The sequence below is a fragment of the Sander lucioperca genome, chromosome 13 (assembly GCF_008315115.2).
Source record: "Sander lucioperca isolate FBNREF2018 chromosome 13, SLUC_FBN_1.2, whole genome shotgun sequence".
NCBI classification, from domain to species: Eukaryota; Metazoa; Chordata; class Actinopteri; order Perciformes; family Percidae; genus Sander; species Sander lucioperca.
In genome coordinates this window covers 36460278-36474483 of record NC_050185.1, presented here as the reverse complement: position 1 = coordinate 36474483, position 14206 = coordinate 36460278, and the positions used below count along the sequence as shown (strand labels likewise).

At 39.5% G+C, this 14206-nt stretch overlaps 1 protein-coding gene and 1 long non-coding RNA gene across 2 annotated transcripts in view; one reads left to right on the top strand and one right to left on the bottom strand.

The window, feature by feature from the left end:
- Nucleotides 1-14206, top strand: part of LOC116036424 (bromodomain-containing protein DDB_G0280777-like) — a 1700590-nt gene that overhangs the window by 490489 nt on the left and 1195895 nt on the right. The gene's annotated exons all lie outside the window — the stretch shown is intronic.
- LOC118496572 lies at nt 4868-5475 on the bottom strand. The gene is made up of 3 exons (XR_004899163.1): nt 5395-5475; nt 5156-5208; nt 4868-5039 (listed from the first exon to the last, which is right to left on the bottom strand). It is a non-coding gene; the product is annotated as an uncharacterized LOC118496572 (long non-coding RNA).

The window sequence follows — 14206 nt, the reverse complement described above, 5'->3', positions numbered from 1 at the left end:
ATAATAATAATAATAATAATAATAATAATATATTTTATTTAATGGCGCCTTTCAAGACACTCAACGTCACCTTACATCAAGTACAGTGATAAAAATATTCTAAAACAATAAAGCATTAATAAAAACATATAGGCAGTCCACATTTGATAGAACAAGGCTCAGAAATTAACAGTATAAAACATAAGATTATGTTGAGGCCGTAACACTGCATAGGATAAGTTAGGCATAATTTAAAAAGATGGGTTTTAAGAGCAGTTTTAACTTGTGTAATGGAGTTAAGTGCACGGATGTGAGGAGGGAGGGAGTTCCAGAGTTTTGGTGCAGCATCACACGCACACACACACACACACACACACACACACATTAAGTAAACAACGTCCACATCCTCTAAAATAGTTAAATGTGACAATTTAAGGTTGTCTGCCCCTAATAAAATAAATACAGAAATAAGTGTTCACTTCTTATGACCACCACCACCCATCCTCTCTGATGCATATTTTAAATAGTTAGTCATGGTCACCATAGCCTTTGAGAGTGTAGTTGTGAATGTGCAGATGACCGCATCTAAAGAGGAAAACACAAACACCACGTTAGATTATTGCCAAAAATGCTGTACCTAGAATTTCGCTAAGCTGTACCTAGGACAAAATTTAGATTCACAGCACAAAAAAAAAAATTAGGGGCCCAAGAGGATAACCAAGAAAAAAAGCCTGTATATTATTAATAGAATTTGCTATTCAATGAGATTTTTAGTTAAACACTTTGTCCTTTTCGAATTAAAAGACATAAGTAAAGTTGAAGTTACATTATTGATATTATTACAATTTGGGGCTACTTGGTGAAATGCTGGATATATGGATGAGCACAGACTGAATTATCACAAGATAATTCAGGATATCAGGAGTAGGCTTGGGCCGGTGTAAAAATGTTCAAACCAGTTTGATTTAAGCCAAAGAAATGGACCGGTATACAGAATTTGACCAACAGCACTTGTCTCATCCGCACACAAGTAAGAGTGTGTAATGAAAGAGCCCAGAATTACTGATAAGTGGGATTTTTTGTGCAGTAAACTTGAATAACCACTTTTGGTATTTAACCTTTGCCTCGTCTTTTTCAGCTCACTTCTTTTATAGGCTTATGGGAAATGTTTCCATAACAGCGGTGCAGTTTTAGTTTGCTTTTTTTGTTTACTCTGTCCTATATTATCTTATCACCCCCCTCTCCCCCCAAAAAAATCTTCCCACACTTCCCACAAACTCATCTGAGCCATCATGTTATTTGAGATAGTTCTAAAAAAACACAAACATCACACATATCAATATTGAACGTGGTATTTTGGTTAGAAAATGACAAATGTATGTAATTCTAAAAATATGAACTTGTCAATAGATGATAGCTGCATATATGGATTTGAATGAAGCAGATTTGCATCCTTCAAAACAATGTGTAAGTACTGTGTCAAAATCAAGCTATATCCCAATCTATATTTACTTATTTCATTCTAGAGCAGTGAGATTCTGTGTGATCAATCTCTTTTTCACAAAATTATTTATTTTTGTTCTGCTGTAATTCAAAATGCTTTACAGTGCATACATTTTTTTTCATAATAATGCAACAAAAAAAAAGAATAAGTATTCACAGAGGAATTTAACTTTCGATAGCTTAAACTTCACAAACTCCATTGCTGAAAATAATACTTTTTTACTCAATTCATTCATGATAAATATTACAACAATGTGTGGCAAAAAAAATGTACTTATGCAGCCATAGATTTTTTTTATCATGTCCAGCTCATCGACACCTCCCTGTCTTTTCAAATGTGCTCGCTGTAAAGGAGAAAAATGTAAATAAATTCAACTGGTCTAAGATTGATCTGCAAGTTTGACACAAAACTGGTAAAACCTGGTTCTTTTCTGTCAAGTGATCATAATTGACCACTTGGACTCTAGCATTATATGAAATGTTTTATAAATGTGTGTAAACTTCAGATTTTAAAGTGGCCAACAGCTTAACAGAAGACATTTTTCCTGTTCTGCTGCTGTCCCGATGGCTTGGTTCATGTCAGGCGGAAAGCAAGTAGTGAGAGAGTGAGAATTGTACACTTTGGGCCTGAGAGTGATGTTAAAGAAAAAGTAGGTGTATGCTATACCAGCAGAATTATAGCTACAGTACATAAAAACATACAACACTAAGACGTACTAAAGCTACTCTCTCTTTTTCGTCTGCGAGACGACTCTCAAGTTCCTGGAAGTCTGTCAGTGTGTTGGCTGGCCTTATCTGAATCTCTAATTTCTATAAGAAGATGGAGTACTTTCTTTTGGAATTCTGGGATAAAAAAAAGAAAATGAGTACATTCGTTATTTTTGAATGCAAGAATACTTCTTTTACTTGCCAAATGAAAACATTTGCTACTTAACACAACTTAACTGTATACCATGAAATAAAGTAGCGTTGGACGGTAATATGGTATCAACTCCTGTAGGCACTATGTACCTTAAAACCCTGAAGTCATCACCTTGTGGTGGGAGATGGTATACAGCAGTTAACACAAATCAAGCCTTTACATTCCCCTTAGAGATCAACATGCAGGCCGAATTTCTTTTGTATATCATATATGTCATACTAAATCTTTCCAGAAAATGCCAATTTGAAAAGGTAACACAGGATTTTATGTTTTACAAGACATTAGAGTAAAGGGAAAAGTAGGTGTTTAAAGCAGTGCTCACACTTTTCTTTAAACATCATACGTCAACCACGGTCAAGCATGTTATTTTACGTAGCAGAAGGGAGAATTTGTCCCTGAGTCTACTTTGGTACAATTAGGGTTGGGTATCGTTTGGGTTTTTTCCGATACCGGTGCTAAAGCGGTACTTTTACAATGGTGCCGGTGCCTAAACAGTGCCTGAACCGATACTTTTTAAGAAAGTAAAAAAAAAAGAAGAAAAAAAAAAGAAGGGTACTAAACAACAGTCGGTGACATTTAAGAACAACTTGTTTATTACTACGGCCATATGCTCAAAATTAAATGATTTAATAGTAATGTAATAACTATAACTTATAATAAACAATAACTTATTTCACCAGTAAATTGCTATTGAATGACAAAAACAACCACCAGATGGGAAAAGGGTATTTTACAATAACTTTGAATGCACCGCAAGGCTGTAGGTTACCAGTTCAGTGAACGTCGGCATCTGCTGCGCTGCAGAGCAGACTGTTGAAATACAGTCCCACTTTACACTGTTTAACGTTAGCTGTCAGCATTTTAACCTGTTTAATCCAGCTGCTAGCTAAAGGTAGGCTAACGTTACCTGCTGTCGAGTGGAGTGTAAAGTCAGGCACCGAAATAAGGCACCGAAATTTTCGTTCTTATTCGGTCTCGTTACTACCGTTTACGTCGGAACCGGTGCCCTATTGGCACCGCGTTTCGGTACCCAACCCTAGGTACAATAGTATGGTAACAAAGAGGTTATATACTCAGTCACATTTGCTTATTTGTACAATACATACGATACATTTTGATAAAACCTGGCAAAGAATTAGGCCATGGGCCTAGGATTGAGTGACTAATCTTTTGTCTAAATTTTTTGTAATTTTAGCTTTTACATTTTGTCAACATTGCAAGATGCAACATTTTCACTATTTACTAGCAAGAATGTGGAACACATCTCATGACTGTCTATAAGAAGATGGAAAATAAAAAATGTAATTTCTAGTTTCTATATCATTGTACTACACATTGATTCACTGGGGTCTGCAAGTTGCTCTTTAAAACTTAACTAGGCATGTTATTTCTTTATACTCTTGACAAGGTAGACATTTTTGAATACTGATCAGTAGCTAGGTTTTAGTAAATTTTAACAGAAAATTTGGATATACACAATTTTTGTATACTGCCCCACACCATTATAAGCAAAGACTAACCAACAAGAATGTAGCACTGATTTTTGAGTTAGTAAAATTAAGACTACTTACTTTCCTCAGACAGGAAAGTTTGATGCCTTCAGTGTTGTGGTTGAGGTCTGTTGGCACAAGTGAGCAGGCCTCGGTGGACTCAAGGGGTGGGTTACTAATTGGATGCAGCCTCAGGCTTCTCTCTACACTTACCGTACTCTTGCCGTCACTGATTGGGGACAGACATCGTTAAACTAACAAATGTTTAAATAGGCCATGGTCTAAGAAATGAAAGTAGGCTGTTAAAACAGTTAATAGTAGACATTTTTATAAAGTTGCCAACAAATGAATACTAAGATATCTTTGTTGTGGCTACAATGGATCAACACTTAAAAAGTCAGGGAGATAAAGTGGTATAACATAGTGTTCCAATTGACAGGCTCACCTTTTACTGTGCTTTTGTTTTTGTTTTTACGGGAGGTCACTTTGGAGGGTCTGCGTTTTCTTTGTGAGTCTGAGGAAGTCAGCTGTCTACCTGAGGATTTAGAGGGACTCCAGTTGTCAGCGAGGGAATCAGAGGAACTACTCCACAGGCTGTGTGAAGGTGACAGTGGGCTGCCTCTTTCTCCAGCTGTGTGACAGGGACTCATTGGAGCTTCTCCTCCAGCTGTGTGACAGGGACTCATTGGAGCTTCTCCTCCAGCTGTGTGACAGGGACTCATTGGAGCTTCTCCTCCAGCTGTGTGACAGGGACTCATTGGAGCTTCTCCTCCAGCTGTGTGACAGGGACTCATTGGAGCTTCTCCTTCAGCTGTGTGACAGGGACTCATTGGAGCATCTCTGACTGTGTGACAGGGAGTCATTGGAGCTTCTCCTCCAGCTGTGTAACAGGGACTCATTGGAGCTTCTCCTTCAGCTGTGTGACAGGGACTCATTGGAGCTTCTCTGACTGTGTGACAGGGACTCATTGGAGCTTCTCTGACTGTGTAACAGGGACTCATTGGAGCTTCTCCTCCGACTGCGTGAGAATGACTTAGATGTCCAACTTCGGCTGTGTGACAGGGTTTCGGAAGTATTCCTTGGGCTGAATGCAAAGGATCCAGAGGGCCTGTTTGGAGTTGGAAGGATGAAGATAGCCTCTCTTTCTGCTCATTAAAAGAATGGATAACTTAATATATAGCATAACTTTTTACCTCTTCACTTTATTTCATGTGAATGTAGTAGAAAAAAGCAGCAATAGTGTTTGACAGTTAATACCTACCAGATGCTGGATTCTTCTGAATTTTTGGGGTACACAGGGAAGAAGTGGATCATCTATGATAAAACACACAGCCATAATTAATACCCATATTGCAACATTAATAACGATTTAAACAAGTTTTGTTTACGAGTAACAAAGGTCATATTAACAAAGTGTCTGATTTTAGGCATAACGGCTGATCAAAGATCCATAATTTCATCTGAAAGCTTTTTTTTTAAAACTAAAATGCCGTTAAAAACCTGTATTCTCATTTGTTGTTTTGCCAACAGCCACTACATCCACATCATTTACAACAGGAAGGTCGTCTGCAATAAGTTACATGACATATTTTATTGCAATGTGTTAAGTTTTCAGTTTTCAACAATCCTAAATAATAACAATTGTTGAGAAACAGTACTTACCCATTTCGTAGTCGGGGTAAATGCGTTTCTTCGGCTTTCTCCTGTCAAGAATCTTAAATTGTTCCTCCTCTGAGCAGCTTACCTCGGCAGTGGTCGTTGCGTCATAGATCTCACATTCTTTTCTTTTATCTAAAAGCAATTATACACAAATATTGTAGATTAAGTACAAATTTCAGAGGATTGAAATAGTCTAAATAATCACAAACTGGAATCACGAATGGCTCACTGCCTGTCAGAAATGCTAGATGAATTCTGATTACAGTTAAAGGGTATGCAAAACAACTTCATTCACTTCACACACGCATGTGTTGTCAAATTAATGAAGTTGTTTTCTTAATTTGCTTGTGTTTTGTCTATTTTCATATGTTTTCTTAAGTTGCAGGGCGTTTGCCCCTGTCGGCCACCGTACAATTTCAGGTATATACACAATATCATAATTACATACCTGATTCAATTTTAATTTTTATGAGAGGATACTTCATCCGTGCGTCTTCCGGCTCTTCACGGGTTTTCATGGCCTTTTTAACCCCTTGATTCGGCCAATGCACACAACCATTCCTAATCCAACAGGATGGTATGACTTCCTCCATTTTGTTTCGTCAACTATACAACAGAAGGAAATAAAAATAGAAACACAATGTGAGGGCTACTATCAATTAATATTGCTCTTTTGTGGGAAATCGGAATTTTCAGTTTTGAATAAGGATGCCCCGATTGATCGGTCGATATTTTACTAAGAATATAGTGGATTTCAATTACATGGCAAATGTGTGGATAATTTCAACAGCTAATAGAATACTGGTAAAATATGTCATTGCAGTTATAACATATGTTGGCTACTATTAGAAGGTGGTTAAGTATTTCAAATAGTAATTAATGTTGGTATATGTATATACACATATATAGAATATAAACACCTCCACAGTGGGGTGACCCTGCCTCCACCTCCAGGTACTTACAGCTGTGTGACAGGTACTTAGTGTGGCTCCTCCTCAGGTTGTGTGACAGGTACTTAGTGTGGCTCCTAAAAGATATATAGATACTTTATTGATCCCCAAAAGGAAATGAAGGGTTTCCAAATTGTATTAATATACAGTAAATAACATAAAACTTTAAGCTACTCAACATTTCCGTGTTCACATCAGTGGAAAGTAGACTCTTACAGCCTTTCACTGCCATGGAGCATTGGTATTAGAACAAAGCCATTTCCATATGGAAGACAGACAGCTTTCTTCCTCAAGTCCATCTGCTCAATGAGCTTTCGTTTTCCATTTTGTCTTGCATCTCTTAGAAGTGCTATGTTGATGAGTTTAGAGTTACAAGGACTGTCGAAGAAACTCTCCAAACTGTCAAGGTGGTACACATCACACACACACATTGCATCTGCCCTCTTTTCCTTCACAAAGGCATAGTAATCTCCAACAACAAAACAGGAGTCCTTCTTTGTGGTGGACAGAAATGTCCTGTGTGGTGGTGGTGTAATGCAAACTTTGGCATTGTCCATTTCAGCAATCCTTTTAGAGAGTTGGGAAATGGGGCTTTTTGCATTCCTGACACTTTTCTTCAGTTTGTGCAAATGGTTCTCGAATGGAAATGCAGAAATATCATTGAAGGAAGTGTCAAAATTCCTAACATCTTCTGCTTAGTGGGTAAGAGAGTGAACATTGTACAAAGGGAAGATGGGGCTGTAGAGCTTAGTAGACATTTTATAAAAAATGCATCAGTAACCCCTCAGCATAGGCAGTATATGCATTTCTTGTGTTATCATCAGAGTCCAACAGTATGGACATGGCAACAGTCAGTGTCAGGAAGTGGTTGTAGAAGCTTGGTTAAAACTAGGAAGTTAATGATTAACAGACTCTCTAGACCTACATTTGTTCATGCCTTAAATAAAATGTTATGCTACTAAACTAGTAGCTGGGGTGTTAAAACATGTGTTACAAATACTTACCAATAATTTATCCATGACTAATTCAGGAGTTACTGCTGGTTAGTTAAGTATATTGTGTGAGCCCATCTAAAGTGAGCACTTTCTATGCTTTACAAAGCATTTATAAATGAGTTGCAAAGGCTAACAGAACCTGGACACACGTAAGTTTAACATAGGGGTGTACTTATTTATGCCCCCTGTATTTTAAGGAAAAACATTTATTTATTTACGATACATTATTCATTCACAAAGAAAATGTGTGTCCTTAAAGATTGGATTTTTCCTCATTTCTTTTAATTAAGGGATGAAGATCAATTTCCTAAAGATGATTTTTTTATTCCTCTTTTAGTCAACTTTAGCATGGGTGTCCTAATTTTTTCACGTGACTGTATAACTTACTAGAACAAAACAGAGCAACGTGTTGTTGCTGGTGACTAAACCACTGATTAAATATGTACATTGAAACGATACTGGCGTTAAAGATCCGCTGATGGTCTGATTCTCTGAAATTGCTGCCTGCATTGCATTGTGGGAAATCGGCTTTGTATGCGCCCAGCTCGGATCATATCGTGTTCTGTCTTACAGCATACTGTAATATTTCGGTAGTAAGACCAAAATAATATTATTAAAATAAAACAAATGCATACTATGATAATATCTAAATATATGTTGCTAGATGTAGCGTTATAGTAAAATAAAATAAAAATATCAATAAACAACAAAGCAATCCAGCTTCCCTGGCCGAAATAGACCGAAATAACATTAAAAGAAATACAATTAAACCATGATAAGAGCTGGTGAATAAATGTTGATTAAAACAGCGATTATTGAGCTAAAAATACCAATAATAGCAAAGCTGTATACAGCTTCTCTGTACAGAAAGAAACGTGCTGTGATCCGGGAATCTGTGTGTAGACCACGGATGATGCCTGTCGTTGACTTACATAGGCATCGCATCCGTGGGCCTGTCACGGAATTTTCGGCGAATCCGTGAAACTGCCACAGATTTTGAGTTAAGGGGCCGTGTTCATTTCACGGAATTCTGTGAGACCAGGTTGGAGGATAGGATGGCGAGGGAGCTTGCTGGGGTAGGATGGTGAGGGAGCAAGGGGGGTGCAGGGAAACCAGGGCCGAGGGAGCCGAGGAGGAGGCACTGGAGTCCGGGGAATAGGTGAGTCGAGGAGGGGATGGCTGGAAGCAGGAGCAGAGGCAGGACAGAGCAGAAGCAGAGGCAGAGTGGAGCAGGGAGCCATGAGGAGGGGACCGAATGGTGAAGCCAGCTGACTGGAGGTAACTGAGAGGTATGGAGGAGATGGCTGCAGGGGAGAAACACAAAGAGGGTCAGCAACAGACAAGGACAGGTAAGTACAAATTATTTCAGAGAGCTTGTATTGCGTGTCACCAGGATGACTGAAGCAACAATCAAGCGAAGATGATGAGTGGATCCGGGGTTCATATACTGGGCTTGATTGTAGATGGCTGGCAGGTGTGCATGGCGGGAGAGGTGATGGTGGAATGACGAGCAGGTGTGTGTAGTCAGCTGACAGGAGCAGGCAGGAGGAGGGGAAAACACAGGAGACACAGAGAGAGGCAGGGCCAACAGAGAAAACTGACAGTGGAAATGAAATAGAAGCAGGAAACTAGCAAACAAATGTTATCAACGAAGTCATATCTGTCCTTGCGAAGCGTCTCCAATTTTTAATCTCCTGGCCATCTGCAGAGGTTCTTCCGAAAAACATGCCACAGAAGTTCAAAAAGAGGTTTAAGAAATGCGTAGTTATCATTGACTGCACAGAGTTTTTCATTGACAGGCCATTCAATCTCAGGCCTAGAGCCCAGACCTGGTCGAATTATAAACACCATAATACTCTTAAGGCTCTAATAGCTATCACACCCTACGGCTCAATATCATTTATTTCCAAAATGTGGGAAGGGAGGATATCAGGTAACGAGATCAGTAGTAAATATGGCTTTTACAGTAACATTAGTCCAGACAATCAGGTGATGGCAGATAGAGGTTTTCTGATAGGTGACCACCTGGCTAGGCTTGGTGCCACACTGGTCATGCCTCCATTCTTGAAGGGGAGAACGCAGCTACCTGGGTGTGATGTTGAGAGGGCCCGCCAACTTTCAGCATTGCGTATTCATGTGGAGCGAGCTATTGAACGGATCAAGATCTTTAGAATTCTGAAAAACATGCTCCCTCTGACCCTTGTCTCTCTCTCCAGTGACATATTGACCGTCTGCTGTGCTCTAAGTAATCTTAGACCTAAACTTATTAAATAATACTGCTACCGGACTTTGATTACTTTCCTCTCACTCTTTAACAAATAGCTTAGCTGGAATTTCTTGTGATTACTCTTGTGAAAACATCAGAATCAGCTTCATTGGCCTGTTAAATGTACAGTATGACAATACAATAGAATTTACAATTTTACAAAAAATATACAAAAGAGAGGGAAGGAATAGTGCAATATCAGTCTGTATAGTCTGAGATTATAGGATTTAGATATGAAGAGAGTGCAAGGCAGATCAGTGCAATGGTAATATATTAATAACAATATTGTAATTGTAGGATTGAAATATACATGAGGTAGATGAGGAGAACAGCGTTGATTGACTTTGTTCAGTGTAAGGGTGGGGGCTACTTCTGAGTGTTCAACAGAGTGACTGCTTGGGGAAAGAAGCTGTCTTTGTGTCGGCTGGTTTTAGAGAGCAGTGCCCTGTATCTCCTACCAGAAGGACGGAGGTTGAACAGATTGCGACCAGGATGTGAGGGGTCTGCAGAGATTTTTGCTGCCCTTTTCCTGACCCTGGACTTGTACAGGTCCATCTTTGAATCAAAACCCATTGCTCCTTAACTTTCTTGTGTACTTCACTGATTTATGTTTGGATTATTTAATTTATTATTGTATTCATTTTATTGTTATTCCTTCTTTTTTCCTCTTTAAGATAAGTATGTATGTACATGTAGAAAATATTGCAATGCGATCGGCAGCACAACGCATGTGTGGGGGGTGATTATAAAGATGGGAGGAAGACAGCAGTAAGGAAAAGGCAGAGTAGCTCCAATAACTTATTGTTAAGCTAAGTCTGAATATGAAAGAAGAGGAAGAGAGAGAACCAAGTCAGAAAATATGGAGGAAATATGGAGGCTTTCTAGGAAAGCAAATTTTGATGATGGAAAAAATGTTCCTTTCAGGAGAATTAAGTCGGCGCTGTCGGACAGGAGAACACGTACTTTATACGTCTTATTTAATATCTCCAGATCCATACAGTGTACAGACTTACTTTTTTTGTTTAGAAGCAGAGAAAAGCGCCATTTCAACGAGGTCCTCTGACAATTGTAGCCCATCCAGAAGCTTTTTAAATCCATCATGGAATTACAGTTTCTTTGTAACATAAATAAATAATTATGAATCAAAAAATCTACTTGTGCGTATGATTCATTTCTTCGCGACCGTTGGACCGATTGCCTCACTGTAGCCGAGAGGTCTTCTTCGTCTTCATAGTCCTTTCTAAAGTGTGTGTGTGTGTGTGTGCTTGTGTGTCTGTGTGTGTGTGTGTGTGTGTGTGTGTGTGTGTGTATGTGTGTGTGTGTGTGTGTGTGTGTGTGTGTGTGTGTGTGTGTGTGTGTGTGTGCGTGTGTGTGTGTGTCTGTGTGTGTGGGTTAGAGATAGGGTTTTCAAGCTTCTTCTTTACTGCCATGTTGAAACTCCCTGCTGCTGAAATGGTTATACCTCTCGCTCTCTCTCTCGCTCTCTCTCTCCTTCTCTCTCTCTCTCTCTCTCTCTCTCTCTCTCTCTCCTTCTCTCTCTCTCTCTCTCCTTCTCTCTCTCTCTCTCTCTCCTTCTCTCTCTCTCTCTCTCCTTCTCTCTCTCTCTCTCTCTCTCTCTCTCTCCTTCTCTCTCTCTCTCTCTCCTTCTCTCTCTGTGTCTCTCGCTCTCTCTCTCTCATTGTCTCTCTGTTTCCCTCTGTCTCTCTCTCTCCTTCCCCTTTGTGTCCATCTAAAATGTTTTCCATAAATAAAAACTAAGATAAAATCTCTCTTCATTTTCGTCTACAATCGTCTCTACTTTTTCATCATGAGATAGAATATTCAGCTGTTATGCCTTCATAATATTCCAAATGAGTTTGGTGTTGCTGCCAGCCTGTGGCTGCAACACCAAACTACATGGATCAAGAACACAACACCCATAGACAGTAGCGAACACCATTTCTGCCAGAGTGATGAGAGCCGACGACATGCTAGGTAGAACAAAGAGGTTCGATATTTGGTCGCATTTTACGTACAATGATATTGACAAAAAGTCAGAATGTGTCATTATAACTGACGGGAAGAACTGGAGGCAAAAAATTATTGGGGAAAAACACCACCAACCTTAAGTGACATCTAAAGGTATACTTATTTTATTTCTGCTCTGAACAGAAAAATGGGACACAAGGCATCCAAAAACAGTTTTAAAAACCTTTGTAACTTGTCAGTCAGAGTCTGTTGGGCCCCAGCTTTTGAATTGTGTTGGTTCAAAATAAAACTCTTCAGAACAAGTTCATCTTTTGTTATGAGAAAACCAGATGCGTTTAACAGAGTTGCATTCAATAAAAAAAAAACATTTAACCAATATTTGAGATGTGTGAAACACTATTTGACTGAAATGGTTATCAGAAATAATTTTAGAAATAATTTATTTAAAAAAAGACTTAAATGTTTTGACTAAAACTTGATGAAGATACCTTGAGTTTACTTTTGACAAAAACTAGACAAAAATGACGAGACTTTTAGTTGACTAAAACTTGACTAACAGAAAAAGATATGTGAATGACTAAATATGACTAAAACTAACAAGGTAATTTGGCAGAAGACTAGACTAAATTAAAAAATAGGTGACAGAATTAACATTACTGAGTGGCAGAGGCGGCGCCAGGGAGGGGCTAGAGGGTGCTGTAGCTACCCCTAGGATTGCCATAGCACCTCCAAGAAACTGCTGTGGTTGATTTATAAATAAATAAAAAATCGTTAATTTGTAAATAGTATAATTTATATTTGAAAAATGAATAAATACATTAATAAAACAAACCGATTGTTTTTAGGCTAAAAAACACAGGTGATGGTATTCGGCCAAAGGGTGCAGCACACACTGAACTGTTGACCTTACTTCTGCAGTAACGTATTCACACAGAAGAAGAAGAGCTCAATATTTGGAGCTGTTAGGATTAGAGAAGTGAGTCTAACACTAGCAATGGATAGTTTTTACTCCCTCAACGTCAAAGTGTGGAGACTTTATCAAAATCTGTAATGAGACTGAGAGATATGGTGAACCTGTCACCATATGATTGGTGCTGAGGATGCTTAACGTCCTCAGACCAGGGGTCACCCTGCTGTACATGACATTAGACCAGACGTCACCCTGCTGTACGTGACATCAGACCAGACGTCACCCTGCTGTACGTGACATTAGACCAGACGTGGGTCACACAGCCATACGTGCAAGTGTGAAAACTGTGTGAGGATACATGTGCGTGTGTGTTTATGTGTGTGCTTGGCTATGGTGGTGTATTTGGCCTGCTGCATTAATCTTCTGAGCCACTGTATGAGAGCTGCAGTAATGATTGTGTGAACCCGGTTGGTTGGCTGGTATTTGAAATATGTTTGGTGGGCTAATCAGAGTTCTATGGTGCTGTTGTATCGGCAACTTTAAATCAATCTCTCTCATTCGCTTGCTTAGTAAACCGCGGCGGAGGTGGGGGGGCATCTGCGCGAGTGTGTGTAACGTTAGCCTATTTGTGTCAAAGGAAACTCAAAATTTCAGAGCACCCTCACTGAAACGTCCAGCAACCCCAAAGCACCAGCAAAAGAACATCTCTGGCGCCGCCACTGCTGAGTGGGGACTACCACAGAGTTATAGTTATAGTCAGGTCCTGGGTAGGAGAGCCCTTCCCTGGAAGGCAAAGGAGCTCAGTCTTGTAAAGGGTGAGTTTCAGGGGGTGTGTGGACATCCAAGAAGAGATGTCAGTCAGACAGGCTGAGATACGTGCTGCTACCTGAGTTTCAGATTCAGGAAAGGAGAGAATAAGTTGGGTGTCATCTGCGTAGCTGTGGTAGGAAAAAAATATGTTTAGGGCATTTCCTCTCTAACTAGGACATTTTGGGACCGAGTGTTGGGATTGCTGTGGACGTACACACGGACATACACTGGAATGAGCCAATTTAGGTTGTATTCAGGTTTAACCATGTATCCAGCTAATTTAACTAGCTCATGTTATATGCTGTATGTGGAGATTTATTTTGCAGGGTGTTAATGTTCCACCAAAACAAGTTTATTCCTGAGACTATTTAGCAGAGCCACTGTAGCTGCGTCCGGAGCTCAGCGCCACCCAAGACCATTGTGATTGGTTTAAAGAAATGCAAACATTTCAAAGGTTTTTTTTTCCTCCTATACCAGAATATATCTGAGGTGTAGCCAGACCTTACTGCACAGCACTGTGGAGATAGATCTGGCAATACGAGACTACACGTTGAGAAACACCCCCAGACAGCCACAGCATATAAACAGACACACACTAACAGTCTAAAGTGTCTTTTTGTAGGTGCTGCCAGCAAAAGGCAAAAACGTCCTTCAGTTTTACTGATCCAATAACATCAAGAACTTCTGGCAGCTTGTGTGGCTATTATTTCGGACAGAGCTCTTCATCTGTTGGCTACTTTAAACTGTTGGCATT